The sequence below is a fragment of the Saccostrea echinata genome, unplaced genomic scaffold (assembly GCF_033153115.1).
Source record: "Saccostrea echinata isolate AGI-Se365-2 ecotype Australia unplaced genomic scaffold, CSIRO_AGI_Sech_v1 ptg000054l, whole genome shotgun sequence".
Taxonomy (NCBI): domain Eukaryota; kingdom Metazoa; phylum Mollusca; class Bivalvia; order Ostreida; family Ostreidae; genus Saccostrea; species Saccostrea echinata.
This window is the reverse complement of record NW_026889803.1, coordinates 56,557,137-56,572,298: the sequence shown is the minus strand read 5'-3', so window position 1 is coordinate 56,572,298 and position 15,162 is coordinate 56,557,137.

Below are 15,162 nucleotides of genomic sequence, written 5' to 3'. Positions count from 1 at the left end.
AATCTGGATTTGTTCCAAGGTGGATTAAAGAGTATCTTCGATTACCGGCATGTCCCTTTGTATTTTCTTTTGAGTTTGCACAGAATTTAATTAATCAATTAGGATTATTAAAAAAATGCCATCCTCTAGAAATCTTGCTCAAGTGCCTGATAAATGTATCTCAATTTAAAAAAAAAAACAACAAAAAAAAAAAAACAACTTGTTAAACTTGCAGTGATGTTAGGGTGTGGTGAATCTAGAGTTGGTGCTATGTGGGATGCATATGTTTTTGTAGTTGATGTACTCTAGGTTATAATGATGGTGATGTGGTGAAGCTAAAATGGTACTGTGTGGGTTAAGGTGTTGTTGTAGGTAGTGGCACCTGATCCCACCTTTACATTTTGAGGTCCGTGTTTGCTCTGCTCCAAATTTGTATCGTTTCATTGGACTTTCGAGATTGAATACTGTTCGTTATCTTCATATTTCATGATGATGGTGATGCGGTGTAATTAAGCTAGAGTTGGTACTGTGTGGGTGGAAGTGTAGTTGTGCTTAGTAGTAGAGTGGTGTTTGGATGTAATGTGGTAAACTAGGGGTGGTGCGTTGTGGATGGAGATGTTTTTTAGTTTGTAGTACTGTAGGTAGTGATGCTGGGGTGAGGTGTGGTGGAAGTAGGGGTGGTGCTGTGTAGATGGATATGCTGTTGCAGTTTGTGGTACTATAGGTAGTGATGCTGGGATGTGGTGTGGTGAAAGTGGGTAAATTAGTAGTGCTATAGGTGATGGTGGTTTTAGCGGTGTGTTGAGGATAGAGTTGGTGCTGTGGGATGGAGGTGTTGTAGTCGGCGTTGCTCTAGGTGATGGTGGTGATGGCGGTGTGGTGAAGCTAAAGTGGGGCTGTATCTGTTGTGTTTTTATAGTCAGCGGTGCTCTAGTTGATGGCCGTGTGGTGAAGTTAGACTTAGTGTTGTGTGAGTAGAGGTGTTTTTGTAGTTGGTAGTGCTGTAGGCATAGATGGGACGTGATGTGGTGAAGCTAGGGCTGGTGCTGTGTGGATCGATGGAGGTGTTTTTAACAGTTAGTTGTATTGTAGGTAGAGATGCTGGAATGCGGTGTGACGAAGTTAGAGTTTATACTCTGTACGTAGATATGTTGTTGCTGTACTTGATGGTGCTGTGGGTATATTGATGATGTCGGTGTGATGAAGATAGAATTCGTACTGTGAGGATGGAGGTAGTACTGTTGTTGGTGGTGATGCTGTAGTTGATGGTGGAGAGTGTCAGTTTGGTGAAGCTATAGTGGGTGCGTTGTGTATCTGTTTTTTTTTTAAGTTGGTGGGGCTGAAGGTGATGGTGGTGATAACGGTGTGGTAAAAATAGACTTGGTGCGGTGTGGGTAGGGGTTTTGTTGTAGTTGGTAGTGCTTTAGGTGATGGTGGTTTTAGCGGTGCAGTGAAGCTAGAGTTGGTACCGTGTGGGTGGAGGTGTTGTAGTTTGTAGTACTGTAGGTGATTGTGGTGATGGTCATGTGTTGAAGCTATAGTTGGTGTTGTGTGGGTAGAGTTTTTTAGTTGGCAGTCCTGTAGATGATGATATTGATAACAAAAGTTGGTGCTGTGTGGGTAGGGGTGTTTTTGTAGGTGATGGTTGTTATGACGGTGTGGTGAAGCTAGAGTTGGTGCTGTGTGGTGGAGATGTTTTTGTAGGTGATCGTGGTGATAACGGTGTGGTGAAGCTGGAGTTGGTGCTATGTGGTGGAGGTATTTTTGTAGTTGGTAGTGCCGTATAGATGATAGTGGTGATAACGGTGTGGTGAAGCTAGAGATGGTGCTGTGTGGGTAGAGGTGTTGTAGTTGATAGCTCTGAAGGTGGTCAAGCTACTTTTAAATTAATTTTAATAATATTGCTTTCAACACTGATTTGTGATGTTGCTGATTGCAGTCATGGCAGTCGCTGTTTTTCGTGGTATAGCGTTGATAAGGGTGGTATTGTATTGTCTCATCTTCACATGTGTACCAATTTTAGACAAAGCATATCTTTTGCAAAAATGGAATATAAAGAAAGCCGAAGACAAATATTTGCATGAGGCAGTACAAAGACCTGAAGTTCAAAAACTTGCAACTAAAACAATGACATACAAGCCAAAATTATCCTACAAAATTAATTGCCATATTGTAAATTGAATTTTATTTGGTGATTAAAACATTATTGACCAGTTAGGAGGTATGAAATGCTTAAAAGCACTATTTCTTTCTCAAAGATGAAAAGTTGAACAAAACGAGATTAGCGAAAGTTTTTCCCCTTTATCATGTCAAATGATATATGTAAATTAATGGGTAATTATGGGTAACAATATATCATTTAATCATACATTTTTCATTAATTTTACGTTTGGGGTTAACCTGTATTTCTTAGAATACGTACCCTTATTATATTCAGTAACTCTTCATAGATTTCATACTCATTTAGTCATTTTATTACAACGTTTCTGCTTTTTCACTTTTTTGGCATCCTTCATCCATAAATAACAATTATAAAGTTAGTTTATGAGCAAACGTGTGTGTAAGTTCATACATGGCAGGTGCCTGTGGTACACGTCCATGTAAGATATATAAAGAAAGATAACTCTATGATAGTTTAGCTTACGCCTAAAAATCTTCATGTCCACTAGATATATTTTCATATGTCATGTATGTCATATTTGAATTAAAGATTAAATGTTTTCCAACATTCAGAGGTTCATCCAGGAATTTAAAAAATGTCTAGCAATGGTTTCAAAAGTTGTAGGAGGGGGATCTCCCCAGAAAATCTGACAAACAAAGAAAAAAAAGGGGGGAATTAACGGAACTTTCCAAAATGTGGGAGGGTCAATTTTTCCCAAAATAATCTGACATGCAGCGACAAAAGGGGGGGGGGGGGCAACCAACATCTAAATGACAATTTACTATATGGCAAAATAACATACTCATTTGTCAGAGTTACATGTTTATCATATAACAGAAATTGATTATTGACATTATGGTGAAATTATTCTTTTTTCTGGTGTACTTTATAAGATACCGGTGGTATGCGTTAAAACAGATTTCATGGGTGTTGTGTACTACCTTTTAAAGGGCAAATTTTCAAATCACTAAAGCTAGGTGGCCTGATTTACATTTAAATATGAAATTTAGCATTTTATTTTTATTTTACATATGTATAATCTGTATCTTTATTTTAACAAGTGTTGTTATTAATTGATAGTATCAGGCCCGTAGAACGCGGGGAGGGGGGCACTTTTTGTGCGGAGTACATATTTTGCTATAAATTTTCCTTTAGATGCTGGTTGCCCCCTCCCCCACTTTTTGCCGCTGTTAAGTCGAGAACTGGCATATTCTAGGATTTGGACAGCTAATTAGGTTTTTTTTTTTTTTTTTTTTTTTTTTTTTTTTTTTTTTGCTTGTCAACTTTTTTTGGCAAGTTTGCCCCCCCCCCCCCCACTTTTGAAACCGTTGCTACGGGCCTGAGTATTCCTAATAAGTTATCATTTAACCTTGTAAACGTACAGTATAACAACTCTTATTTAAGGAATAACTGTCTAATTTTTTGGATTCATGATGTGATCAATCGAGTGGCTTGCGTGATAATTTGCCTAAACGCCGAAGGCGTTGGAAATTGGAAATGTAAATATTGGAAATTGGAAATGTAAATATTTCCTCATATTTACATTTCCAATGTCTTTGTCCGAGATAAAATTACAAATTGTAAAAATACTTTATTTCTACATAAATCTACTGGTTCATCGATAGGCGCGGTTAAAAAAAATCACGTGCGGGGCGGGACAAATAGAGACAGAAGCGGGGCTATTAGCACGGGAATTTGCAGAATCAGGAGCATGTAAATATAAGGAATAACTGTCAGATTTGTTGGATTCATGACGATGATCAATCGATTGGCTTGCGTGATAATTTTATGCATAAACGCCTTCGGCGTTTATGCAAATTATCACGCAAGCCACTCGATTGATCACATCATGAATCCAAAAAATTAGACAGTTATTCCTTAATTCAACCTCCCCTTTGAAAAATTTCTAGTTCTGCGCCTTTAACTGGACTCATGCTGCTGTTTTATACATGTAATTACAATGGAATGAAACGATTTAAATAGTTATGAAATTATGATGAAAGATGGAATTATTTCATTGTGTTTTCACATACAGAATTGATACATTTAGTTCAGATGGAAGTTATATGTATGGTCATAGGGAAGGTCAAGTTAAAAAATAATTGACACAGATTAATTGATCACCAATCTATTTCAGTGTATTAATTTTGCATTAATGTAGTTGGTAATAATTTGAAATAAAGGGGAAAAAGATAAAGGCCTAGTAAAGCTCAAATTCAAAGTTGGAAAAGCCAAGATTAAAGTTGGAATTACAAAATGTACCAACTTTAAAGATAGAAAAGCCAACTTTAATGTTGGAAAAGCCAACTTTAAAGTTGAAGAAGCCAAGATTAAAGTTGAAATTATCAACTTTGAAGTTGGAAAAGCCATGATTAAAGCTGGAAATACCAACTTTAAAGTTGGAAGTTTCCCAGAATTACCAACTTAAAAATATATATTACGTGTCACTAATATGCTTCCGTAATTACGAGATGTTTTCTCGTATTAACGAGATCTTTACTCGCAATAACGAATTTTTTTCTCGTAATTACGAGTTAACCCTTCCCCTCCCCCTTTTCATAATTTCCGCGAAGCAAAGGGGAACAATTTACTATTACGAATTCGATCTCATACAGAAGCTTCTTCATGCGTATCAATCAACTTCATTTTAAAACTTGTATGTGACACAGATTTATTGATGTCAACAACCATCAAGCGGCAAGCTGACTTTCAGGTGTGCGTTTTCATTTGGTAATAACGAGGTCCATGCTGCATGATTCAGTAGCTATCAACCGATTTAAGGTAATGTATGAAATATGTACATATATGAAACACTGGTCGACAAACTATCCCATTCCTGTCAATAAGAATGCAAAATCATGTTGTTTGCTTTCAAAATGAATAAATGATATAAGATAATTGATTGTTTTGAAGATTGCATGTCTTATTTTGTAAGTTAATCGGTCTGTCCACTTCTCTAAAGAAATGCTATCTGAGTTTCCAGCAGATTTGTCTCTCAATGCAGCTAGAGTTAATCGTGTGCTCGCATTAACTGTTTAAAAGTCCTGAAAATGAAATAACTGCAATTGATCAGAGATTTAAAAAAAAATCACAAATACTAACAGTGACCAGTGAAGTATGATTCTCGTTAATAATGATGTATTCTATTGTATTTTTCTGTCAATATTAACTAAATGAAGTAATATCATTGCCTGCTTTGATACTGAGAATAAAAAGGTTTATTACCTACCTTGTGATGCAGAAGGTTCACAATAATCAGGTCCAGCACAATCTCTTGATTTAGCTATATAGCTTTAAAAAAGCTATATAGCTTTATTAAGCTATTCAAAATAGCTTGATAAAGCTATTTAATGTGCAGTTTTTCAGAAAAATGTTTTTTGTAAGACATAGACAAAAAGTCACAAGTTTTTGACTATCCATATATGTACTATGGACTATCAAAACAACAACCGAAATCAAAGATAGTTCTAACATTGCAGCATTTGAATACTTTTAAGGAAAAGATGAATTTCCATTGTTTGAGTAACTGTACACCACCTTGTGTGCGTTGAGGCGTGGATAAGTATGATTGCTTCTAATTGTATTGAATTATTACCAATCAATTATCTTGTTGACCATAATTGGCTTCTTTTATAATTTCAATGAAGAAGTAACTGTATCAATTGCTTTATATAGCCCCAAAACTTTTAGAACTTTGAGTACAAAGTCTCTTAAGGAGACGTAATTTGATGAGTGAGTTTTACATGCATTATTTTCAGAAGAGTTGAAGGTTGAATATTATCACTGCACCAAGGTGCAACTTTTAGTGAATGCTGAGAAAATAACACATCTAAGAAAAAAGTGTGATAAAATAGCTAAATCAAGCTATTCTGAATAGCTTAATAAAGCTATATAGCTAAATCAAGCTATATAGCTAAATCAAGAGATTGTGCCAGACCTGATAATAATAATAATCATCATCATCATCATCATTTTTAAAAAAAATGAGAATTTTACACATGCTGGCAGTACCTCAACTTAACCCATTGATCAAATAATTGTATGAGGACAATATATAGAAAATTTTGCCATGTAGTGTCAAATACATCCCTCAGTCACTTAGTCTACTGTATATCTAAAATTTCCACATCTTGCATATCTGTCTTTAATAATGTACATGTGAGTAATAAAAAAATATATTGTGAGACAAGCAGTTGGGATGTTTCAAATTGAATTTTGTGGACTACCATTGAAAACAGGAGAGGTGACAGGTACAATATCCATTCTTAATTTCTGACTGCTATCATTTTACTCTGTCTTGAAACTGAAATTGACCTAATGACCACAGGAATTCATATTATTATTCTTTATTTGCAATATAATACATTTTCAGACATAAAAAAAAAAACAGTATTGTATGACATTTCTTACATGTAGGTGATAAATTAAATTACACCGTACACTTACTAAGTTTTTTCAAATAACATTTGCCATATCAATTCAGTTACTTGCTCAGATTGGGAGCCACTGTCCAGTCTTAAATACCAACCAGAAGTCCTATATATATATAAGACTCCAAAGTCTGTTGGTCACTCCAAAGTCTGAGGTCTCATTTCGTATGAGACACACTGTGCTAAAGTGTGATGTTCTGACATGCCAAAGTCCAATGGTGCAGAGAAACAATCATTGTTTATGACATCACAGTATTCCAACATCGATCCTTGGCGCCGTTGTCTAATGTCCAGCATTCAAAAGCCAACAGTGTAGTATTAGTCCTCACATACAATTTGACTGATTTTGCTTACTGCTTGCCCCCCTTGAGATATTAGGATTTGTCCTGGCACATCACTCGACTGATAAAGATTAAGTCCCCTTGCACACCTTGGAGTGACTGTGATTTTGGGATAGCTTCACATCCATCTGAGAGATTTAGGGTTAGCTCTCACATGCTATTCGACTAATAGGGTTAGTCTCGCACCCACCAAAGAGATTTAGGGTAAGTTCTTGCACACTATTTTAATACTGATTAGGGTTAGTCTCTCTCCCACCCAAGAAGTTACACACTTTTCGACTGATAAGGGTTAGCGTCGCACCCACTCGAAAAATTAGGGCTAGTAATACACTTATATTTTGGCATATTCTGGTGAACCATTTCACTTCCACAATGAAATATTCACAGTTTCATGCAGTACTTAGTACTACAACGTCATAAATGTTAATTTTCCCGCAACATCGGACTTTGATGTGTTAAACCATCGGGGTTTGATGCAGACCATCGGACTTTGGCAAAACCATTGGACTTGGGAGTCCCATCATGCTTTGGAGTCCTACATATATAAAAGGGGACTTTGTGTGTCTGTAAATTCTTTTTTGACTTTCTGCAAATAAATGGAAATAATTGCAACTTTAATATTGTTATAAAAAAAAATTAAACTTGAAAAGAAAGTTAAAGATGTCTATATCTGTCACACTTTTTCATCATGACTTTTAGTAATGCATTTGACAATTTATGTGTTTTTGATGCTGCATTTGACCTTCTCTTAAGGAGGAGAAGGACCTTCAGCTGAAAAAATACTTGTCATTCATTTTTTTTCATATTTTGTATATTTCTAATTAAGTATGTCCCACATATCTTTAAGCAGTTATATCATTAGGTTTCTTACCTTATTTTGGAGATATTGATTGACAAATACTATGCCCTACCCTATCTAAGTGACGTTTTAATTCTCCATGTTTCCAGACTCATTACTCTGTCCATAATGGGATTTTTTAAGCATACATAAAAAATATCAAAGTGGACATGTATCTTTTAAAATATTTCAGAGTATAACCAGGATTTAAAATTCGAAAAAGCAAGTTTTGTCTATCACACTGCATCTGGATAGGGAAAATTACGCACTTTTTAAGACAACTTAAAGAATAAAAAACGTAATTTACAAAAAATTCTATAATTCAATATTTTTTAATTTATGTTGAAATGCAAATCCTTCAAATTATTGATTAACTGTAAAAATTTCGAATGATGAAGCTGACCTCATTATTTCACAGGACATCGTTAAAGAGGACATAAGCATGACAAAAACGTGTCATGTTACATTTTTCGAGTACGGGAAAAACCAACTATGACGTCACACGTAAGCTGAATAAGCGAAATAAGATATACCTACATATTATTTCCGTCATCAGCCATGCAAAAATAATTTTTGTGTTTCCCGTTTCTAAAATATTTCATCATATACTGATTATGACCTGTTTTTACATAATAATACAGCCCCTGTGTTCACCGAGTATGATCTTGCTGTACTAACAGATCGTGTATGACGTCACCGACTTGTTGGACGCGCAGTGTAGGGAAACAGAGGAGTGGATCAATCTTTTTCATAATTTGTTAATGTTTACAAGAATGTTAAAACTTTTTTATTTCTTTTATATAAGATGGTAATTAAAGTTAAAAAATTGTCAAAAAATTATACAAGAACTGATTCTTTACACGTTTTGCACTTATATAAATGGAGACTATGACGTAGTTAAACAGAGTCATGTGACCATGTGTCCTTCATCCCATTAACAATAAAAGAATCAAGCCAAAGTTTTTTGAGAAAGTCAGTTATTAAGGACTTTTTATTTGATTGATTACAACTTTTACTTACTGGTAATTTGGACAGTTTTAATCTTTTGTTGACCAAGTTAGTCTCTAAAGACAAAGTTTTTATATAACCCAAATTATAAAGTTACTGAAATTTGTATAATTGTAAATTGCACATTCACTCCTATACGATGCTTCACTAAGTATTAATGACGATGAATACTCTGCTAATTATTTATCTATTGACCTTAGACTATATATTGGAATGAAAGGATGACAGACACTTTGAAATGAATGGTGACAAATTTTATAATGTACTGTACATAACATATAAACAATGATAGTCACACATTCACTGGAATGTCAATATTTTGTATGATATTTGAAAATTGCTCAGAAGTGCAAAGAGCAAATGTAACTTGTTTTTAGAAACCTTTAAGCATTACAGCTTATTTACAAAGCTTAGTAAACCATTTATTTAACAGCTTTTTGTTGAAATAAATGTCAGGTGGACAATTTAAGAATTAACCTGATTAAAGAATAACCATATTTTGGGAAACATTGGGTGAAATTGCATGAGAGCTTTTTTGTTTTTTTTCCATACTTTTCCAATACATTTCATATGCATAAGTTTAATAAAAAAGATTTAAAATAAGATTAATATCTATATTTTTCTGTAAGATCTACAGGGATAGAATTATGAAGGGAAGCCCATTTAGGACCTATCAAATTTTTTTTTTGAATTCAATATATGGAATTGTCGAATTTAATTTGTTATATCTATTTCTTTGATTTCATTATTACGAATTTAATCTGTTAGAACAAATTTGTTGAATTGGTGGTTATAACAGATTAAAAAATTTATTATAATTGATTAAACTTGTTGAAATGAATTCTTTGATTTGTTATAACGAAATAAATTCATTGAAACGAATTTCTATAATTTATTGTTATACTGAATTAATACATATTTTTCTAGACCCTAATTGTTGAATTTGCTTAAATTAATTTAATTCATAATATCAAATTTTGAAATTTGTTTAAACAAACTAAGTTTGTTATAAGAAATTTTAGACTTCGTTTAAATGAATTTTATATGTTTAAACAAATTTTTGAATTCATCATAATAACAAATTCATCAAATCTGGAATAACTACAGTGTAATCTAATTCATTATAACAAATTTGAAAAATTGTTATCAAGAATTAAAAATTTGTAACAGATATAACAAATTGGACAATTCATTCCATCCAATTAAACAGTCTTCGCCAAATCTTTTTTTCAGTACATGCCCTTCGGGCAGGTTTAACCACTTATTACGCTAGCCCGAACAAATATCTACATGCCCAGAATTTTATCAAGTAATTTTATTCTTATTTGCCTTTTCATGCCAAGGAAATGATCCAATATCAATTTCTATCGATCTATTGTCTAGCCATTAATATTGTTTTCAACCTGTACACTTTTTGTGTCTCCTTTGCAAAAGAGTTCCTTGGAAGTCACGTACTGTTTTCAACCTGTATACTTTTTGTGTCTCCTTTGCAAAAGAGTTCCTTGGAAATTGCAGTAGAATAAACTATCGTTAAAATTTTATTTGGTGCTCCACTTCAGATAAAAAATCAGACTTTTAAGTACATTTAATGTTATTTGTATTATTTAATTTGATAATACCGAGGCTTAGGCCTCAGAATTTACATGCCCTTCTAGCTTGTAAGTATGCAATTTCCACATGCCCGCTTCCAATTTTACCAGGTCCCGGGCTTCGGACTCCCGGGATTTGTCGAAGATGGGTGCATCGATTTACCCAAATGGACCCAGATGGAACCCAAATGGACCCAAATGGAACCCAAATGGACCCAAATGGAAACACAAATGGACCCAAATGGAATATTAAATATATATTATCGTATTCTCAAGTTGTTACTTATTTAAAATGATGAAAATAATAAACTTGCAAATGGAAAATATTAATTATTCATTTCTAATATTGTATTTTAAAATACGAATTATTTTTTTTCTATTTGAAATAACTTTTGCATATCATTGAATACAAAATGGAAGTATTTCATATTAGAGTTTATAGATTTCATGGCCGTAGGAACCGGGGGGGGGGGGGGGGGGGGGGGGGGGCATGAGAGAAGCACATTATCCCCCCCCCCCCCCCAAAATAATTTTGCCGATGTATAGAATACTATAGAAAATTAATTCGTATTTTAAAATACAATATTAGAAATGAATAATTAATATATAATTAATATTCTTCATTTGTAAGTTCATTATTTTCATCATTTTAAATAAGTAACAGCTTGGTAATACGATGATGTATATATTTAATATTCCATTTGGGTCCGTTTGATTTCCATTTGGGTCCATTTGTGTTTCAATTTGGGTCCATTTGTGTTTCCATTTGGGTTCCATTTGGGTAAATCAACGTGCCGTCGAAGACTGTTAAAAATATTTTTTGATAGATCCTAAATGAGCTTCCATAATTATGTCTAAGGAGACAGAAATTTTGCAGTTCATTATTTAGATGATTATTGATTTGGGATGTGTCAATGGTTTTCAGCCAGAAAAGCCTTGCTTGTTAATTATTTTGCAATTTAAACTGCATTGATTTCATAGGTACCCTGATCAATTTTCAGGTCAAGAGGTCAAAGGTTACCGGTTTATATCATACAACAAAATCTTATTTTGAAAATCATATGCTTGATAGTTATCAGACTTAATTTACACAGTTTTTCCATGATAATTAGACAGTCTCTATTAGTTGTCAAGTCAAAAGTTCAAAGGTCACTTGGCATGGTGGATTTTCAGGTCAATGGTCTGTGTTTTCTGCTTTATTTCTGCCATATGTTGTCCCATCAGTATTTTGGGAACCTTTTGCTTGGTGGTCATCAAATCTTGTGCAGGGTTTGGCTATATGAATAGTAGACAAGTACTCCCTATTGAAATAGTTGGGAGAATGGAGATACACATTTTGGTCCAAGTTAATTAACATTTGAAAATTTTTGATGAAAATCACTGGTACAGCAGGTGCACAAAGTCAGAATTTGGAAAACATGACTGCATGCAGTTGTTAACCAGCAGAGGATTTAAGACAATTACATACCGGTAATAACTCATTTATCTCAGACCAGTGTATCTAAGGTAACAGTAGTCCACATATGGTCAACATAATGTTAATTAATTGCCATATCCCATCCTGCCTTGAAATCAAATGTTGTTTGTAGTAAATAGAATATAGTTAACCTCTGGCTACAAGATTATGAAATCCCTAGCTATATTTAAAAGGTTACATACTCAATAAGAGTCACAGCATTCAAATTGGTGTCAGCTACCTTTCACTGTAAGTGTACTAAGGAGGAATGTAGTGCTTCTTGTTTAGTGCAAAATGTATTGGTAGCATCACTCAATAAAAGTGTATGATGAAATTTTCGTGAAGGATTAACATGGTGTACGTTGCCCATTATATTAGTAATTACATTGCAAGTACTTGAGCATAATTGCACTTTGTTGCTCTTTATAATGGAGAAATTAAAGATATTAATTTGAATGTAATTTAACAAGAGGTATGTGTTTAGTGCAAATCCATATTAAACCTGGAAAAATTGATATTCATGCTGCAAATCTTGATAATGAAACTCGATAATGTTGTTGAGATAATTTTTTAATTTGTTAAATTATTATTCTAAGAACTTGAAAATATTAAACTTGGGCAGCAATTCAAATCTGAGGTCGAGAACAACTCTAAGTAGCTCTCGTTGTAATGAAAATTCCAAGGAGCACTTTTGTTTAACGCATGCTACTGGCTCAGACAGGGGGGAACTATCATTGGTTTTGATTTTTTTTATTTGAAAATGGATGGGGGCCCAGCAGTCAACTGAAGTGAATTATCATAATTTGTATATGAATGTGAAGAATTTTCATTGCTGGCAGTTGTGTTTAATTTGTGGTAATTAACTACCTTGAGAGCTTTGTTCAGGGCAAGGTGTGCTTAATGTAGATCTTGTGTACTTAATACCTGTATAATATATAAAAATTGTAATTTACGTCCCATCATCAATTGATCTACAAAAAAATCTAAACATCCAAAGAATAAAAATCTCTGAATTGCCCATGGCATGCAAATTAAGAAATTTAAAATAATTGTAGCTATAAGTACTAAGTAATATTTTGTGTTGTATGAATAAAAAAGGTGAAGATAACGAACAGTGATAGATCTCAAAAAATCTATAAACAATGCAATTCTGTGAAGAGAGCATGAAACACAGACCCCAGAAATTCCAAAGGTGGGATCAGGTGCCTAGGAGGAGTAAGCATCCCATGTTGACTGTTCACAACCGCCGTGAGCCCTTTGTATTGATCAGGTAGATGGAACATTCTGTAGTCAAATTCAGTATAAAAACAAAGACCTAATAATTGGTATGAAACAAGTCAGCCAAAATACAACTCAATGATAGGTTACCAGGTATATTTGCTAACAAGGTCATTATAACGACCATAGAATTAATGAAATGCTGACTTTAAACAAGGTTGTTGAAATCCCTGTAACACCGACTTTTCTGTCAGTAGCTTGCCTCAATTTAAATTGATTAAATTGATCGATTGATTAAAATAAAAGAAGTGGAAATCAATAATTATGAGCAATATGTTTTTAGGCCTGCATATGGTTGATAAGATTTAGTCATTCTAGCTGATTTTTGAATTTAATTGCTGTTCTGCAAACCCCAAATCAGATAGCATACATGTATTTTTTCAGGGGATTGTAAAAGAAGATAATTGACATTTATGAATGCCATATGTGACAATCTCTGTGTCGGTTAAGGAAGTTATGGAATCTGATTACTTTAAACATGGATATTTACAGGTGTTGTTAATTAAGTGAATTAGTACTACATGTAAGATAGTCTAAGTACATTGGAAGGGGGGGGGTAAATCTGTGTAAAGGCATTGTATGGGGGTGGGGGATTTACACAAAATCTTGCTTATCACTGTGTAAAATTACTCCCATGTGTAAATTTCCACGTTTACAGTAAGTAGACTAGATGATTTCAAGAACAGTTTTAAATTTCACCTATATGTAGACTATTGAGGTCAAGAATCACTGAGAAATACAGGTATGTATTTTTGACTGGAAGTTGCGAAACCAAATAGATATACCGTCAGTATTAGTGGGACATATATAACAAACTTCACATTGCTTTTCTCACATTGCTTTCTTCTTGACATTCTGTGTAAAAAAGGTAAAATTGGTGACAAAATTGCTTAACTGACATAGACATTATATGTGCCATAAATGTCCATTGATAGGACAGGTAACATTTACCTGGACAATACAGAGTTGTGATAAGTCCCCCGTGTGGAATGTCAAATGTTTACCTTACTGATTATACTATACCATTGCAGCACAGAAGAAGGCCTATTTCTTTTTAACCAGTTTGACGTTTTGAGGGAGGGTCGGACTGTCTTTTATTCTCATTGTGTAGGTAAGACTAAGGAGTTCTTCATTCTTTGGTTTTATGTGGGTGTGTTACAAATGTAAAATGCAATTTTAACTAACCATGCAATTGTTTAATTACTACATCAGTCTGTGTTTCTTTCAGTGAATGGAATATCTACACTAAAATATCTTGTTACAGGTTGTTGTGCATTCAAGCATTCAGCATTCTCTTACGGGGAGGTGATGACACGCTCAACAAGAACATTATATTTTTCACAAGAACGTATTTTTCTTCACTAAACTGGGTCATAGGATCTGACAGTTTAACAAATTCATGTCATTTTGAGGGAAATACTTGCTTTGTGGAAACATTCTGGATATTTTTAGAGAAAACATTTTATAAAGTGAATGTTTTCTAAATTAGGATTTTGGATCCTAATTCCATGGAACTACTTACTCATACAAGGTAAGTTTGTAATAAACAAAAGGCATCACTTTTATTTAGTCTGTATTCAGTTATAACTTGATAAACAGTGTACAAGTTCAATGTAAGTGTCTACTTGAGGAATTTTAATATGTTCTTAGGTTTTCTTTGAGAATCTTGCCGTAAATTAAAGTTCAAATGATAGCTGGGTGAAAATGGGTGTCATAAAAACAGTAAATAATTCACAGGACAGTGTTGAGTACATAAACTTTTATCTCGGAGTTGAGAGAGACAGTCTCACTGTTATTGTGAGATGAATATAAACATAGATAATTTCACAGATTTATATTTACATGCAGCTTGAATATATCTAATTTACCTGAGGACATCTTTCTGTGATTTCTCATTAAATTTCATAATTAGTTTTGTAAATTTTTGGTGACCACAACAAAGTTGTTCAATTTATAAATATTAAATTATATCACACGTGCTGTAGAAGGATGCCGGAAGTTGTTAAAGTGAGCTGTGTTATAAACAACCAACAAACAAAATACTTGATGTGACCTTATAAGTTCTTAACTCATCAAGCCCTC